Here is a 13172-nt window from a genome sequence, read left to right as displayed (position 1 = left end):
TCAGGTTGTTTTCTGTGCAGTGATGGAGGCTGAGGGGAGACTTGATAGAAGTCTACAAACCTACGTGCTAATCAGACTAGAAATAGCAGAAAACTCTTAACTATTCTGAAGAAGGATCACTAGACTTGAAATGTTAACTCACAAATGTTGCCAGACCAATTGAATTTGTCCAAGAATTTCTGTTTTTTGGAAGTCTACAAAGCTATAAGATGCATAGATAGGATTGATGGTCAGAAGCTTTTTCCTGGAGTTGAAATGTCTAATACTAGAGCGCATGCACTTAAGGTCGGGGGGGGGGGTTCAAAGGAGATTATTAGCGTTCATTAGCAGAGGGATTGAGTTCAAGAGTCGTGAAGTGATGTTGCAACTGTACAGGACTTTGGTTAGGCCGCATTTGGAGTACTGTGTGCAGTTCTGGTCGCCTCACTTTAGGAAAGATGTGGGAGCTTTGGAGAGGTTGCAGAGAAGATTTACCAGGATGTTGCCTGGAATGGAGAGGAAGTCGTACGAGGATCGGTTGAGAGTTCTCGGCCTTTTCTCGTTGGAACGGCGAAGGATGAGGGGTGACTTGATGGAGGTTTATAAGATGATCAGAGGAATAGGTAGAGTAGACAGTCAGAAACTTTTTCCCCGGGCACAACCGAGTGTTACAAGGGGACATAAATTTAAGGTGAAGGGTGGAAGGTATAGGGGAGATGTCAGGGGTGGGTTCTTTACCCAGAGAGTGGTGGGGGCATGGAATGCGCTGCCTGTGGGAGTGGTAGAGTCAGAATCTTTGGTGACCTTTAAGCGGCAATTGGATAGGTAAATAGATGGGTGCTTAAGCTAGGACAAATGTTCGGCACAACATCGTGGGCCGAAGGGCCTGTTCTGTGCTGTATTGTTCTATGTTCTATGTTCTTTCGTATTTCTCAGTTCCGTCCAAAAATCTTCCCTATACATATTTCAGGGAATATTCTCCCTCAGTACAGCTGTAATGCTATCCCTTATCAAAAACACCACTCCCCCTCCTCTCTAGCTTTCCTTTCTGTCCTTCAACAGCATTTGTATCCTGGATTAAGCTGCCAGTCCTGGCCATCTCTGAGCCACGTTTCTGTAGTTGCTATGATATCCCAGTTCCATGTTCCTACCCATGTTCGGAGTTCATCTGCCTTCTCTGTTCGGCCTCTTGCATTGAAATAAATGCACGTTATCAGTCCTACCTTGTTCACTATTTTGTCCCTGCCTCCCCTGACTGTTCGACTTGTTCTGTTCTCAACTGTACCAGTCTCAGATTGATCTCTTCCCTCACTATCTCCCTGTGTCCCACCAGCTCCCCCTCCACCCCAACTACCGTAATAGTTTAAATCCTCCTGAGCAGCTCTAGCAAATCTCCCTGCCCCAGTATATTAGTCTCCTTCCAATTCTGCTGCAATCCGTCCTTCTTGTACAGGTCACTTCTACCACAGAAGAGATTCCAATGATCCAAAAATGTGAATGCTTCTCCCATACACCAGGTCCTTAGCCATGCATTCATCTGTTCTATGCTCCTATTCCTACCCTCACTAGCTCTCTTTATTCTCCTTTCAGAATTTCATCCTTTTCCATTCATGGGAATCTATTGTCCTTCCTTCATTGTTGCTGGGTCAAAATCTTGGAAATCCCTTCTTAATGGCATTGTGGGTCTACCTACAGCACATGGACTGCGGTAGTTAAAGAAAGCAGCTCAAAAATACCTTCTCAATTGCACCTTAGAATGACCCATAAATATTAGCCCAGCCAGCAACTCCAACATCCCATGAATGATTTTTTTTAAATATTTGCTGTTTTAAAAAAAACAAGTTACTAAAACACTTCATGGGTTGTAACTATAATGTTTATAATATAAATATATTATTCAAGCAGCGATGGATAATGCCACAGAGAATGGCACCACCATTGTGTGTTCAGGGCAGCTTTACTCAGAGACAGTCTTTTGAATTTTTCAATTGGGAACAGTTGTTGTGGGCTCAGATCAATTCAGCATAGTAACAAGCATTTGATTGGTTCCTGGGTAATGGCTGGAGCCTTTGGTGTGGACGATATAGAAACATTTAGCCTGCAAATTTCATTCTCTCTTTCCCTTCTGTATGGATAAGTAAACAAAAAAATTCCTTGGAGCTAGCTTCACCTTACCCTCACCTTTCTGTGTAAGTTGTTCTTTCAGCAAATCCCATTGAAAGGAAATGTGGAAGAAAGCACTTTTAAGAGCACTGAAGGGTCAGATCCTTAAGCAATTAAAGACTGAGAACTGATTTATCCATAACCTCACGTCATTAGCAATAATTCGGAAGGAGTCAAAAGAAAACTCATTAATATCTGTAATCTGATTGGATCCAAAGCCGTGCTTCTCTGGCTTTTTATTTCCTTCCCCACCCATTATATGTCTTGTCTTGTCTCTTAGTGTGCCTGTTTGTACGTGTATGGAACTTCTCAGAAGAGTTTGAGCTTACATTGTAGGAAGCTATAGAGTTATAGATTAGTCATTAAACTTTCCTAGTTTCTGCCACTGGTTCAAAAAAAGGTTGATTACAATAGATATTTTCTGGTGAATGGGAAAATCCTGGTGTTCATGTACTTTGCATCTGAATTAGACAGGTAAAGTTGGGAAATGGACCGTCTTGGGCACAGTGGTAGTGTCCCTATCTCTGGACTGAGAGGCCCAGGTTCAGGTCCCATCTGTTCCAGAAGTGTGTAATACAATCTCTGAACAAGTTGATTAGAAAAATGGTTAAATTTGGTGACTTATTCAAAGTATCACAATTGCTTCAACTCCAGGAAGAGTGAGGCTTGATTTCCAACAAACTATCCCAGTAGTCACAAGATTTTAAATTCAATTCTGCAACTCCAGCACATCAGTAATTCGTTCTTTTGATGACTTTAATGAAACTATTTTTTAATCATTTTCCTCTTTGCTCCATATTATTCCCTGCGAAAGGGTAGGTATTGAATAGAGGACATGTGCAGAGTAGACTGTAAAAGACCTTCTTACAATTGAAATTGCAAGATTGAAAAGCATTGAAGATATTAGGCAATTCAATTATCCAATTCTAAATGAAAAATGATTTGGTGTTCTGTGATCCACACTGTATATTTCTTCTCTATCTAATTTCAGACCCATTTCAGTCCCTGAAAGGGAAAACACTATATTCTCACATTTGCCAAGAACTATTTCCTCCATGTTCAGTGAGCTGAATCTTACAAAAAACATTGACAGTTGTGTTCACTCAATTCCTTCCTTGGTCTATTCCAGAAATAAACAGCCCACAATTGATTGGAGAGAGGGACTGGCTCTAGGCTAGCTGGTTAGAGTCCATGTGCACAAGTAAATAAAGGGTGACTTAGTGACGGGATACCAACCTCTGTTCAGCTATTTCACTGTTCCAAAAGTATTTGGACTATCCAGGGTGTGCATACTCTTGGCTACTGGCCCATGAGTTCCCTTACCCAATTCAGGCCTGGTGTGCTTTTTTTGTTGTCTTGAGTCCTCATACAGGCAGCAACTGCAATGGCTTGCCAGCCCAGATCCTCAAGAAACTTTTAGCTATATGGTCGATGCTCAGCTATGTTTTGGGATTTTGCTGTAGGCTGAGTTAGAGTCCTTCTGTTCAGGATATGTCCTGAATGAGGCTGTGTAACTGCCTTCACTCAAGTGATGATCCCCAGCTCAGATGGCCTGGCGAGGATGTTTCATTCCATCAGCATACTCTGTAGCTCATACGCTCCATTTGCCACATTTTCTCATGACAAAGCCAGTTGTAGTACCTGTTTGAAGTCCAGTGGACTTCAACTAGTAGGTGCTTCTGCATGATCACACTAATACAAACGGTCTTTCAGAATCTCACTTATGGTTAAACCAAAATCACATGTATCTGCCAGTCATCTTAACTTCGTTAAAAACCCAGATACAAATTTTCCTAGTTTTCGAACTGCTGAGTAAAACCGATATCATTTCAGAATTAGAGGAGGCTTGTAATATTCCTTAGCTATATTCCGTTATCACTTAAAGGTTTCAATGTCTGGTGCCACAGGGAAAGTTAGGCTTCTGGTACCCGAAAAAGCTGCAAATCCACAAGCTGTCAGGAGAATCACTCATTGCTTTTCGTCTGCCCAAAGGTCATTTACCCAGAAAACAATAATGTATTTTTTCCAAATACTGGGCCTAGTCTTCTACAGCAGGGTTGAATGTTCCCCTGCCTAATGAAGGGCTTATGCTCGAAACATCAATTCTCCTGCTCCTCGGATGCTGCCTGACCAGCTGTGCTTTTTCAGCAACACACTCTTCAACTCTGATCTCCAGCATCTGCAGTCCTCACTTTCTCCAGGCAGGATTGAATGAGTCAAGCTTCTCAAATAATGGCCAGATGTCAGAAATGCTTACCCCAACTCAAAGATGACTGTTGCGAGTGAATCTCTTCAGGGGTGTGTTTTTCTCTCATTGTCATTGAAATAATTCCATGAAGTCCAGTATCCTGTCACCAACTCATCCTTTATTTACATTTGCACAGTACATGACACGGACCCAACAAACTCAGGACTGGTTCCTAGAGTGAACAGAACCAACTACATTCCCGTTTATATTCTTTATTTTTTTTATTTCCTATCTTTTGCTTTTTTCTACAGTGAAAAACAACAGGTGTACAAATCTTTACTCAATTTCCACCACCAGGAAGAAAGAAAACACCCGAGTGGTCAGTGACAAGCAGTGCCCTTCACATCAAAGGGCAATGCTGCATAATCAAAAAAGTGAAGGGGAGGGCAGGGATTAAATCAAAATAGAATTGGAGGGGGAAATAGAGCACTCCACTCCCGGCAGTGCCCACCTCTCCCTGAACAGCTCGAGGGAGTTGGTAGATACCTCATGCTCCTTCTCCAGACGCACCCAGGCTCAGACATAGCCACGGAAGAGGGAACAGGCAATCAGCCATAATGGCCCCCTCCATGGCCCGCTGCCTAGACCTATTTATGGCCAGGCCCAGGAGCAGATCCAAGAGGAGATCCTCTGACCTACCCACCCCCCTCCACACCGGGTGCCCAAAGATCAGGAGCGTAGGACTGAAGTGCAGCCAAAAGCAGAGAAGGTTCTCTAGAAAACTAAAAAGGGAGTGCAAACACCCACACCTCATATATACATGGTCCACGGACTCCACAGCACCACAGAACAAGCAGTTGGGCTGGGGGTCTGTGAACCACCACAATCTGTGTTTGCAGGGGACTGCTGCATAACATTCCCATTTTTTTTTTCAGAAACCAACAGTAGCAGGAACACACTGACTGTGGCCCAGCCAGCACAGTCAGTCCCCTAAACTGAGAGATTCTAAATCTCCTTTTTTTTTCTTTTATCTTTTTTTCTTTTCTTTTTTCTTTCTTTTCCCACACTACTACCTGACAGCGGTAGTGCTTATTTTTCCCCAGCATCCATGTCAGTTGTGTGCAGGAGTCGGACACAGTGAAAAACAACAAGTGTGTAAATCTTTACTTATATTCCACCACCAAAAGAAAAGAAACACCTAAGTGGCCAGTGACAAGCAGTTCCCTCTGCAAAGAACAATGCTGCAGGATCAAACATTGAAGGGGAGGGTGGCAACTAAATCAAAATAGAGTTGGAGGAGGAAATAATACATTTCACTCACTGCAGAGCCCATCTTTCCCTGAAAATCTCAAGGGTGTTGGTAGACACTGCGTGCTCCTTCTCCAGAGACACACGGGCTCTGACATAACCGCGGAAGAGGGGCAGGCAATCGGCCATAGCGACCCCCTCCACAACCCGCTACCTGGACCTGTTTATGGTCAATTTGGTCAGGCCCAGGAGCAGACCCACGAGAGATCCTCTGACCTACTCATCCACCTCTGCACTGGGTGTCCAAAGATCAGAAGCGTGGGACTGAATGCAGTCAAAAGCAGAGGAGAAGGTTCTCTCGGAAAACTAAAAAGTGAAGGGGACGGCAGGGATTAAATCAAAATAGAGTTGGAGGGGGAAATAATGCACTCCACTCCCTGCGGCACCCACCTCTCCCTGAACAACTCCAGGGTGTCGGTGGACACTGCATGCTCCTTTTCCAGAGACACCCGGGCTCTAATGTAACCATGGAAGAGGGGCAGGCAGTCGGCCCTAACGACCCCCTCCACGGCCTGCTGACTTGACCTATTTATGGCCAGTTTGGCCAGGCCCAGGCGCAGACCCACGAGGAGGTCTTCAGACTGCCCTCCCTCCTCCGTGCCAGGTGCCCGAAGATCAGGAGCGTGGGACTGAAGTCCAACCAAAAGCAGAGGAGGACGTTTTTGAGAAAATCAAAAAGGGAGTGCAAACGTCCACACCCAATATATACATTGTCCATGGACTCCACAGCACCACAGAACAAGCAGTTGGGCTGCGAGTCCGTGAACCAGCGCAATCTGCGATTGCAGGCGACTCCAGCGTGACAATCCCATTTATATTTTTTTCCTGGTTATATATTTTATTAAACAATACAGTTTCCAAAACAGTTAACATTAATAGCTGTTTATAAAGAAAAAACAATTTACAAGGGAGAGGACCAACAAAGCCAGGCCCCAAACCCTACCATTCAAATAGTTTTCAGGGAGATGAGGACAAACCACAAATCCCACTTCCATTTATCAAAGATAACAGTAACAAACACAGACAAGACAGTGCAATCAAATGAGAAACAGTGCATAGAGCACAGATCCAATATCGCTATAAAAGATACCTGACACCTGTCTGTACAACATACTGATCATTCCTGTTTATATCTGTCAGCCAAGACTCCCTGATTGAACCAGGTTAACGGCCCCAATCTGGAACATACATTCTATGAGTTCCATCTGGCTGACCTTGTTCCAATCACTACATGGAGCATATTTTTTAAGATGACAGAAAAAAGGTTTAAAAGGGACCTGACGGGGCAAAGTTTCCACACAGAGAGTGGTTTGTATGTGGAATGAACTGCCAGAGGAAGTGATAGGTGCAGGTAAAGTTACAACATTTAAAACACATTTGGACAGGTACATGAATAGGAAAGGTTTAGAGTGGTATGGTACAAATGCAGGCAAGTGAGGCTAGTTTAGTTTGGGAAAACTGGTCAGCATTGATGAGTTGGACTGAAGGGTCTGTTTCAATGCCATATGACACTATGATCTCAGTGTATACATTAGCTAGAGTGCAGTCAGGAGTACACTCTGGTGAGAACATCACTGCTACCTCTCCACAGCTGATCAAGGAAGAAATATTCCAAGTTGCTGACACTCAGAGGACAGCTGGACATTAGATAACTGGTCAACCCCAGACAGGAGAGAACCCCCCGGTGTCAGCCAACTTAATCTAAATGAATATGCAGGCACAGAAGTTGTGGGCTGGTTTGTAGGAGTGGTTGGGTAAACTGATTCAAAAGGTTGAGGAATCTACCAATGCTACTGTATCATGTAGCCTCCAACATGCAAGTGTCTGGTTGTCTTTATGGACAGCTTGGCAGATGCCATGGAGACCCGGATCCAGCACACTCAGCATCTGCTGAAAATATGCAGAAGGCCTGCACTCCAGCACTTTAGCTATTGATGCTAAGCAAGGCAACAGGGGGTCAAAGCACCCTGAACTCACTTCAGGCACCCTTTCTCATCGAGAGACAGGGTGTTGCTGTAAGGAACCAACTGGTGGAGGAAACACATACAGAACTCTCCAAACATCTCTTCTTAGGATACTCTAAGGTAGTCCAGGCCCCCCACCTCCACCCTATCTGCCACCCTCAGCCCTGTGAAAGTTCATAATGAACAGAGTGAACCTGAATCTGGGCAGGACTCACTCAGGATTTGTGGGCCTTCTAGTTACAAATACCCCCAAGGTTGTCAGTCCAAAACTCCAAGGCCAATAAGTTCCCTCCATCCCAACTGCAGATAACCTATATGTAATGGGAGGGAAAGGAAACAATTTTATAAGGCATGTAGTTGGTCACGGTTGGCACTTCATTGTAAATAATTATCACGTTTTAAATAAATGTTCACTTTTCATCATCAGCTCTGTGAGTGAGTCATTTTAGTTGCAATTACAAAAAGGAAGTTTGAGAGGCTAGCCATTCTTAGCATAACACCCACATCCTAACCTTGTTTGAGCAACAGCTATCCTCTCCATATATACTAACATGAAACTTTGTCATGACTGAACAAGGGAGTGCCCGATGTTGTGAAGGCTTTCATCCATTTGCAATCTGAAATTTTATTGAACAACCTGAACCACAAAAAAAGAACAAACCATTAAGCTGCACTTGCAGATGGGATTACACAGGAAATGCTAGCCTCAGCAGTGTCAAGACATTTACAGTCAGTGAAAGGAGACTTCACACAAGTCTGTTCCATTGAGCAAAGTTCAGAAAGGAGTCATGCCTGTAATACTTTGGCTGATACTGCCGCACTGTAGGTTGCTGAAGGTGTTGTTCAATCTGAAGAATTTCCTCATGTCCTCATTGGTGCAATGCTCTCATGGATACCCATCATCATCCCATTGCCTCAAAACATCCTCCAGTTGTCTGGAGCAGAGATTCCAAGAATTAAGCAGCATTTTCTGTCTGAACTGTTCTGGTCGGAAGACCCAGACATGATCAGCATGGAAACCTAACACGGAGGGGCCATTCTATGGCTCGCAGTGATCTCAGAAGAAGATATGCTGAACACCATGACATGTCATTCTAACCACCACCTCTGGCCAAAATATAGTGTGGCTGCCTTCTCTCATTCAAACACATTCCATGGAAGGCAAGTAACTCCTGCATCTTCACCACGTTATGAGGGCACTGATGGCTGAAGGCTGAGAGTAACAGGCAGTTCTACATCCACTGGAGGTTGATGCTGGTCCTGGACTTCAAGAAACATGTGTCTCTCATCCATTCTTGTAGACAAAGGTCTTAGTACAGTGGGCACTGGTGTGACCACAGCTTCAGTACCTGGATTCATTGGGAGCAGTTCCAATAAAAGGATGTGGGCAATTTCAGAAAAAAAGTAGTTACTCAGTAATGTGATCATTCAACAGCACACATGAATAAAGTTTGGCCAGGGTTGCCAAACATTAGGATATGATGGTCCCAGATAAGGAGATCAAGAGGATACTTCTATATGACTATTGCACAATATTCCCCTAATTGAGATATCTGTTGCTTAAGGCTTGTGACACAGACAAAGTAGCAGATTGTGCATATAGGAGCAAAAATGAGGACCACTCTCATAGTACCCAGAAAGGCAACACTGCATAAATGATAATAGTGCAGACCAGACCACAAAGCTAAAATTCAGAACTAAGAGGGCTGTTCCGGCATAACCACATACATGGAATCATACAAGAATTCAATATGAATTACATTATTATGTAATGTAAAATTGGTTTTCTTTGCAATGTATTGACACTGTCTGAACAGCTCATTATAATTTTGGGCCCTTTTATCATTTAACAGCACTGCAATATTACAGGGAGACAATTAAAGAGTGGTAATGTCACTAGGTTACTAGCAATCTAGAGTTCAAATCGCATCATATCAACTCTCAGAAATTAAATTCAATTAATAAATCCGGAATTATAAAGTTAGTCATAGTGATGGTGACTAAGAAATTATCATCGCTTGTCAAAAAAATATCCTCATATTTTTTGGGGAAGGGAATCTGCTGTCCTCATCTGGTGTCGCCTAAATGTGACTCCAAACTTAGAGCAGCAGTTAATTGTTGATAACTCAATTATAACAATATTAACTTTTTCTTACAATTTAACCATCAGCTCACCAGTTTTGTGGACTTCTCGATTTTGCCTTCAATTTTTCAATTTCGTCTTTGAAAGTATAGCAAAGGTAGGAGCTGAACACATGAGAGGGATTATCACAGGTGCAATTTTGCCTTGTGTTACAGAATACAAGTGTTGATAAATTATTTTAATATTTTGGAGATATCACCCAAACTTTGAAGGCTTATATTCCTGATTTGAACTTTGGAGTCTGATATTTCAGATCAGCATGGATATCTCTTATGTTATGTTCCTTTGGACATCAGATGTCCCCACTTCATCTCCCATTTCAATATCATCCTCCTCACAGCCATGACAACAGTATTAGTATCTAATTTAAGGAGACATTTCGAGGACAGAAACCTTTGGTGAAGGTCTGCATGCACTTACTTGTTTGCTGTATCTGTTGCTCATATAGGTGCCATTCAAGGTGGGTCTGTTCAATCTGGAAAACTTACCAATATAGGTACAGTTTTTGCTGTATAAGCAGTATACTTTATATCAAAAACTACCCAAGGTACATTCCACCAAAAGGAGTATGGAGCATCCTGTGGCCTGTGACACAGTCTTGTTATTGCTGTCTCTGATTCCATCAGCTCTTGTTGCTCAGTTATGATATTTCAGGGGTTTTTTTATTCATCTGTGGGATGTGGGCATCACTAGCTGGCCAGCATTTATTGTCCGTCCCTAGTTGCCCTTGAGAAAGTAGTCCTGAACTGCCTTCTTGAACTACTGCAATCCACCTGCTGTGGATGGACCCACAATGCCATTAGTGAGGGAATTCCAGGATTCTGATCCAGTGTCAGCAAAAGAACAGCAATATATTTCCTCGTCGGGATACTAAGTGGCTTGGAGGGGAACTTGTAGGTGGTGGTGTTCCCATGTATCTGTTGTCCTTATCCTTCTAGATGGAAATGGTCATGAGTTTAGAAGGCGCTGTCTCAGGATCTTTGGTGAGCAAAATCTTAGCTATCTATCTTATCAGTCCCATCAAGGTGTGATTATTTTTATTTGCTTATTTGTGAGTTTTGAGATTTTTTGACAAGCCAATATTTATAACCCACCCCCAAATCGGTTCAAGAAATTGAACTGGCTTGTTGAAAAACTTAAGGTTATGTGGAGTATGTACACCTACAGCACGAGAAAGGGAGTTCTAAAATTATGAACCAGTAGTGGTGGAGTGGTGATATAGTTGCAGATTAGAACGTTTTATGATATGGAAGGGAACTTGGAAATGGTAGCTTTCCCATGTATCTTATCCTTCTATTTGGTGTTGTCAGGCTGCAAATTATTGCCAAAGTATGTGCAAGTTTGAATGCATCTTACAGATATAAGCAAGTGAGTTGGTATTTGTGCTGAATGAGTTCTGTGACAGTGCACCCTCAGTGGAAGTTAACTTCAACTGAGAAGTCTCCATTACCTTCCTGGATTACTTCTTGCATGGTGCATGAAAGGCCGGTGGAAGATTAAAGACATCAATTAGCTATGAACATTTAAAGTGATGATTATGCACATGAACTTTCATTCACTGTTGACTTCAAGTCATCATGATATTAATTCTGGCATCACAAAACTTATGAGTAACCATCTTGTCATTTCTATCGCAAATCTGTTGAGGCTTCACTGATATCCAATGCCTCCTGCTTTGCAAACTATCTTTTATAAGATGGCTGCAGTGGTCACCTCTACTCCTTCTTCATGTTCCAAGTTCTTTTCTCCAGCAAGTAGTGAAAATTTTTTATTTATTTTAGTTAGCAAATGCAAATCCCTGAAGCCAAGCGTCAGCCTCATTTGTGAAATTCCAGGTGATAGATCAGCACTGTATCTGTAGAGTGAACACTCCTCAATAATGTGCAGTATTATTTAGATCTTTCCACAAATGCATAGAGAGTTCGTACTAAGGCATCAGCCAATGAGATTGGCTACACAGGGGCCTTGGCTTGTTCTTAACCTGTTTAACAAGGACTACTGTCAATGTCATACTTCAAAGACTGCCATTCAACAGATGGAGTTTAGCATATGAAATTGATTAATGACTTTGTGTTTCCCATTCCTTGATCGCAAGAATATATGCCGGTAGATCTTTCTTGGGAAAACTACTTCAAATGGAGCACTTAAATGGAAAGTGGGCAGTAAGTGTTTTGAGTAGGTAATCATGGAGTTGGTAAGTGAGGTGTGGAAATATTTTAACTACCCTGTGGGCCTTCATCAGTTGACTAGTTTTGGGGTAGTCGTGTTTGCTAAGACACATTTCCCATCTTAGTAATTAGATAATTATGAGAGAGAGGCATAATATTGCTTGAAGGCAAGTGTTAGCATATGCAGTTTGGTGTGATGAGTGACGCCTTTCTTTCCTGACTTGCTTAGGTAATTATACTTTTCAGTGTTAAATCTAGAACGTTCCTACACACTCCTACTTTTGGCCTCATGGGCAACTTTAAATATTTTCTGTGTTTCATATGCAGCTTCAATTTAATCATAGAAAAGGGGTGGCACAGTGGCTCAGTGGTTAGCACTACTGCCTCACAGCGCCAGGTACCCGGGTTTGATTCCCACCTCAGGCGACTGTCTGTGCGGAGTTTGCACATTTTCATAGAACATAGAAGAATACAGCGCAGTACAGGCCCTTTGGCCCTCGATGTTGCGCCGATCCAAGCCCACCTAACCTATACTAACCCACTATCCTCCATATACCTATCCAATGCCCGCTTAAATGCCCATAAAGAGGGAGAGTACACCACTGCTACTGGCAGGGCATTCCATGAACTAACGACTCGCTGAGTGAAGAACCTACCCCTAACATCAGTCCTATATCTACCCCCCCTTAATTTAAAGCTATGCCCCCTTGTAATACCCGACTCCATACGCGGGAAAAGGTTCACACTGTCAACCCTATCTAACCCCCTAATCATCTTGTACACCTCAATCAAGTCACCCCTAAACCTTCTTTTCTCTAATGAAAACAGCCCCAAGTGTCTCAGTCTTTCCTCATACGATCTTCCTTCCATACCAGGCAACATCCTGGTAAACCTCCTCTGCACCCGTTCCAATGCCTCCACATCCTTCCTATAGTATGGCGACCAAAACTGCACACAATATTCCAGATGCGGCCGCACCAGAGTCTTATACAACTGCATCATGACCTCAGGACTCCAGAACTCAATTCCTCTACCAATAAAAGCCAGTACGCCATATGCCTTCCTCACCGCACTATTTACCTGGGTGGCAACTTTCAGAGATCTGTGTACATGGACACCAAGATCCCTCTGCTCATCCACACGACCAAGTATCCGACCATTAGCCCAGTACCCCATCTATTAGCCCAGTACCCCATCTGCAAAGGAGCAACTTTTTCATGCAGAGGGTGGTGCGTGTATGGAATGAGCTGCCAGAGGAA

General features: G+C 43.0%; 1 long non-coding RNA gene across 1 annotated transcript in view; it reads right to left on the bottom strand.

Annotated features, from left to right (window-relative positions):
* Positions 1-7066: 7066 nt before the first annotated feature.
* LOC122552308 overlaps positions 7067-13172 on the bottom strand; it is an 18316-nt gene continuing 12210 nt past the window's right edge. Inside the window, exon 3 of the long non-coding RNA XR_006312350.1 lies at positions 7067-8951. This is a non-coding gene — a long non-coding RNA (uncharacterized LOC122552308). The remainder of the gene's footprint in view (positions 8952-13172) is intronic.

Source organism: Chiloscyllium plagiosum, chromosome 8 (genome assembly GCF_004010195.1).
Source record: "Chiloscyllium plagiosum isolate BGI_BamShark_2017 chromosome 8, ASM401019v2, whole genome shotgun sequence".
Lineage (NCBI taxonomy): Eukaryota > Metazoa > Chordata > Chondrichthyes > Orectolobiformes > Hemiscylliidae > Chiloscyllium > Chiloscyllium plagiosum.
The sequence above is the reverse complement of the archived record's forward strand: the minus strand, read 5'-3'. Positions and strand labels throughout refer to the sequence as shown.